This window comes from Rhinolophus sinicus, chromosome 3 (genome assembly GCF_057876585.1).
Source record: "Rhinolophus sinicus isolate RSI-liver-muscle chromosome 3, RSI-T2T, whole genome shotgun sequence".
NCBI classification, from domain to species: Eukaryota; Metazoa; Chordata; class Mammalia; order Chiroptera; family Rhinolophidae; genus Rhinolophus; species Rhinolophus sinicus.
Window position 1 is genome coordinate 184931622 of NC_142503.1, and position 6000 is coordinate 184937621.

The window sequence follows — 6000 nt, forward strand, 5'->3', positions numbered from 1 at the left end:
CTGCAAATTTTCTAAGTTTGGCTACGGGAAATCCACAAGGAAGTTCATGGGGATACACTGAAGGATCGGCCAGGGTTAGTATTAGGACTCCAGAACATTATTCCAAAACCCAGGAGGACCAGCAATACAAGACAGACGTAAGTAGAAAACTAAGTCAAGAACTGCTTCATTATTAAAGCCTCAGTCCCCAACTGAAGAACTCAGTTCCTAGAGTGAGAGCATAGAGTCAGAGAAACTGACTTGATGCCCAGCTGTCCATTCACTACTGCCTTTGGCTGTCTTCTTCATAGAATTGAGCGAGTGGAATTCATGCTTGCCTGGTATACAACCTCCTTCATTACAAGTGTAGACTAGAAAGGGACTAAGTGATTGAGCTTTAGTGTAGCAAGCATCAAAGACAGGCAGTTATGCCAGTAAACATCCTGATGATAAATGAACTCAATTCCTTATTTTGACACTCAATAATCTGCAGATGCAAGCTCTTTATCAATAATATATCAGAAATTTATGAGCATTCTTTATACTTTTTAATCCTAAATGATAAATGTTCGTATGTTGGAATTTAAAAACTTTTATACATTACACCTGTAAACTCTAAAATCTAAAATAATTATTTCTATTATAAATCCTTTATTGTCATCTTTTTTATCTTTGGTCCTAAACCCAAATGTTTTTGTTTTTGTTTTATTAGGTTGGTGCAAAAAGTAGTTGTGGTTTTGCAATTATTTTTAACCTTTTAAACTGCAATGATTTTTGCACCAACCTAATAGTTATATCTTTGCTTACTAGATCTTCATCACCAAATAGTTAATGTGAATTAGAAAAGGTAAACAAATGATGATGCTTATAAAATGACAATAGGTATCATTGGAGGATTTGATGAGATTGGGAAGAAATGTGCCTTATATAAATTAGCACATTTAAACCTCATGACAGCTTCTCTGAAAGGTTGGCTTTATTAATCTCTAGTGAGACGCCATGAAGTCATCCATGGTTATGAAGAAGAAGGAGGCATATTGAGACTAAGCTGTCTAACTTCAAAAGCTTATTTTTACCAGCTTGCAATATTGTGCAATGCAGATATGCACCCTACCGATATAAAGTTCCTCCTTGCCTTCTATTTAATTATGCAATAGTATGGAAAAAGTCAAGTTTTCTACAGAGTGAGGGAGAACAATTTTGATTGCCAAGTTGTCTTGTCCTTCTACCTACTCACAAAGACAATCTAAAATTGAGCTTAAAATCTTCCCATTATCTCAATTAAAAAAATATGCAATCAGTGGGTTTCTAATTCATTGTTTTTATTTTGACATTTTTAATGAAAATGCCATGCGGTTTTAAATTTTCAATGTTTTTGCTCTTTTTTAAAAACATAATAGAAACATTTGAAATTTTGAAAAGTACTACAAAGTAACTATGCAGTACTACAAGGTAGATGAAAATTTTGCTTTATCTAGAAAAGAAATCTTAGATCTTCAGCCTAAAAAAACCTAAACTAAATAGGAAGAATAAGATAAACCTACTCAAATACATTATATTTTACATAATAATTGATTTTTCTTTTTCAAAATATTTGTAAATGTTATACTGGTGAGCTTGATCTACATTTGGTCAATTAAATGCTTAATTAAATAATAACAAACATCATCCTATACCTCCTTCCCACTATCCACCACCTCAACTTTCATAACTGTGATTGCAGTTTCTTTCACAAAGCACTGTATGACTGCTGGGACATGACAACCCTAGTGAAGAACCAACCTAAGGTTCAGTTCTTTTATCTGGATTCTTCTGGGATTTTCACTCAGCCTACCAGCTGTGTTCTCTGTGCCCCATGTTAAAACTCTTCTTAGAATTAAAAACAAAAATGCTCACTGTCATTTAATGTCATAATACACTTTAGCAATGACAGGTGCCTTACTCACAATTTACTCTTATCATTTTTTTTTAAAAATAGGATACTGGGAAATGATAAGATCTGTTGATTTATTCACACACTAACTCTAGCTAGAACCCACACTTCCTGACCTCCAGACAATCAAATTCTATTTCCTAAATCTTTCTCCTCGAACATGAGAATCAAAATATAATGATGGAAGTTTATCTTATGAATTTTCACAGTTGTATACTAAATACTAAATGAAACTGATTTTATGATGACCTATCATCTCAAACAGAAGACATAAATATGACAAAACTTCTAGGATTTCTGGCCTACTAATTACCTAGAATGATCCTTTAGAATTAAATAGAAATGAGAAGGAGATGTTGAAAGACTGTCAGTGGTATTAAAAGCATTTCTTTTACCTAGGACAGCGTGAATGTCACCTTTTGTGGAAATATGTAATATATACGTATTGTCATATTTTTTTCCCCCCAAGATTCCCCTCAAGAAAATAAAGAAAATACAACTAAGAACATCTAAATTTATTTTGGGTTCTCTCTCCCACCCCAAATATTTACATCTGTGTATTAGTTTACTATTGCTGCTATAGCAACTTACCACAGATATAATAGCGTAGAAGCCCAAAATCAGTCTCAAGGGCATTGGCAGTTCTAGTTCCCTCTGAAGACTCTAGAGGAGAATCCATTCCTTGCCTTTTCTAGCTGATAGAGGCTGCTTATATTTCTTAGTTTGTGTCCCCTTCACCACATCACCCCAAACTCTTGTTTTCTTTCCTTTTGATACATCTCCTACTATTACTCGCATCCCCCTGCCTCTCCCTTATAAGGGACCTTGCAGTTGCATTGAGCCTACACATTGAGTCCACCACGATAATCTCCCCACCTCAAAATGCTTAACTTCATTACTGCAGAGTCCCTTTGCCATATAATGTAACCTATTCCTAGGTTCTGGGGATTAAGATATGTTCATTTTACAGGCAGAGAGAACATTATACACCCTACCAGAATCTACTACAAATCTGTGCTTAATCTTATTTTAGATATGCTTCATGCATTTTATAAGTATTAGTGTTCAAACCTTGTTCATTTTCCTGCTGTAGCCCAACTAGCCCTTCCAACTATAACACTGCTATAAATGACTGATAGGATTTGTTCTGACAGGAATCCTTTTGTTAAAAGGTCAACATTAATCCTGTAAGCCAACGTATTATCTCAGTTCATTGTTAACAACCAAAATATGCCCATGAACGGAGACATATGAGCCTGCATGCATTCTCTCATTAAAAGTTGATCATTGTATTAGCTTGTTAACACTTCTACATTTTCCAAATTCATATAAAAACTTATGGTAACTAAGCCAGGTAACAAATAGGTAAATTAAAATGATAATTAACCTTATTGAAAAACCTTAGGACAGGCATTAAATTCCATAGCAAAAATGTGTACACATTTTAAGAAAGGAAAAAACTATTAAAATTGTAAGACTCAATATATACCAATAACAAAAGACGAATACAAGTCACATTTGACTTCTGCAATGACAAGAGGTGCTCAAAGTGATAATTGTCAGCATCCAGACACGTCTGATTACGGTGAACTACTGCTTGAGCAACGTTGACCAAAGTGTCCACTTGTATACATTTTTTTGGCACTCCTGGTATCTATATATGAATATATATCTATACATCTATATATCTATATCTATAGATATAGATATATAGATATATATTCAACAATTCAACCTAATGGTGTGAAATCTACATGCCAGGTCCAATGATCTTATGACACCAAGTTGAATTCTGTTCCTCCTTTAGCTATATATATATATATATATATATATATATATATATATATATATATATGATTTGTATTCGTCTTTTGTTATTGGTATATATTGAGTCTTACAATTTTAATAGTTTTTTCCTTTCTTAAAATGTGTATACATTTTTGCTATGGAATTTAATATATATATATATATACACACACATATATAGAATATAAAGTGGTAAAGTTGGTTTTATTTAGAAAAAAAATCACAGTTTTAAGTCAGAGCAAAGAATATCAAAGTGCAGACAGTTAAAGTCATTACTAAAGCTATATTTTGGGAAAGTTTTTCTTACTAAAGAGTTTAACATAATTCTCAGGTTCAAGTGTCACTGGTCTAAGCAGTCAGAAAAAGAGCAGAGAGAGGTAGGGGGATGGTGAGTGGTCTTGTAATCCTGATATGCTGGTAGAAACAAGTTCCATGACTTTTCTCCTCTGTGTTTTAAGAAAATACGGATTGCTATAGTTATATAAACCAAGCAAACCCCCATGCCAAACTGTAACAACCGCTGTAATGTGGTGTATGGCCCAATTTAGCTGTGTCTTAGTCCATTATCTTGCTGCATTTAGACTGGAGTGTGCAAAATGGATAATTGCTGCAATTCTTCACACAATTCAGAAGGAAAGCTCCTCTCAAGAAATACTTTGACAACAAAGAAGGGATTATATTTAGCTTGAGTTGAACGCCTGAATGTGAATTGACTAAACAATTTGAGTTTTCCAGGAAACTTCTCATTTCCTGCAAGACTTTATTCAACAATTCAACATAATGGTGAGAAATCTACCTGCCAGGTCCCATGATCTTATCACACCAAGTTGAATCCCTACATATGAAAAGCTTACATTCTGGTTGGGAGAACACAGATTTTTAATGAAGGTGATTTGCTAATTATGTAATTAACAGCAGTTAAATTTTATAAGATTTCAAACCTTTTCTTATAACTATTCCACATAGAATAAATTGCCTAACCATATGCCCCGATATTTGTTCAAAATATAATTTCACCATACCAAACTTACAATACATATTACTTTTTGAAAAATAAAATCAGTGCACATAAGTCCCGGTTTCTTCATTTCCCAACATAAAGTTTCTTTGGAATTTTGTTTTCAAACCAATGTGACTGACTTTTGAATGCTCCCATGGTCCCTCTAGTACCATTAACACCTTCTTTCATTCCAGATACTAATCATACAGAGGGGAAAAAAAATAAGCCCAAATTATACAGTGGACTTTGGAAAAGGATATATAATAATCCAAATTACAGATAATTGTCCAAAAAAATTTACACTTCATTCTGTCTGTGTTGATTCAGCTTCAAAGCCTGGAAAGGAACCAAATTTTGGTCCAGTCTAAATATAGTTTTGCCAAACTCTTACCAGTTTAGAAAGTCAAGCTTCCACATTTGTTTTTCTTGGGTCATGTATAAATGTTTTCAAATTATGTTATTACTCATTGCTAATGAGCTAATTTTTCATTAGTACAGCTCCCCTTTCTTAATCTAACACTTATTCAGATATTATCCTGCTCAATTTTGTTTTTCAATGGCAGTTGCTAACACAACATATAATTAAATAGATCCTAGTTTGTTGTTTTTAATAGGTTCAATTATACAGCTTTTAAACAGCTATGTTCTTGGCTACTCCTAGAAAATTCAGAAGAAAGTTAAGGGTTTGGCCATTTTGGTCATTTTTTATATCTTGAGCACAAAGAGATTATTTTGGAAATGGCTTGACATTTTGGTCAAAAGTGAATAATGAGATCATAGGATTTCAATAGCTCTTTCCCAAATTATAAGAATGTTTCTCCTCCCATCAAGGTCTCTTATCTTAAATTCAACTTGATCACAGATGTTTAATTTATTTGCTTTTCCTCCTTCTCTCTCTCTCTTGCTTCTGCTCTCCTTCTTGCTCTATCTTGCTAGCTCCGTATCTATCTCTATCTCTACGGTAGCAGGAAAATAATGAGTATATTTAGATAAGTGTTGTCTTCCAAATTTGGGGATTTAGTTATAGAGTTTGTAATCAATCACCTTTAAAAGAGTTTCTTACTAAAAAGAGTATTGACAACATGTATTTTTTGCGATATTTTTCGATCACATCCAATTTTCACTTGTATTGTTATGATACATGCAAACTACACAAATAATTTTAGTTCACCAATTAACATTATGAAAGTCATTTAAAAAGTTATAACATCCTAAGTTAAAAACATGATTTAAGTTTAAAATGTCCAAAATAATTTCAAAAATGTATTTCCTATTTTCAGTG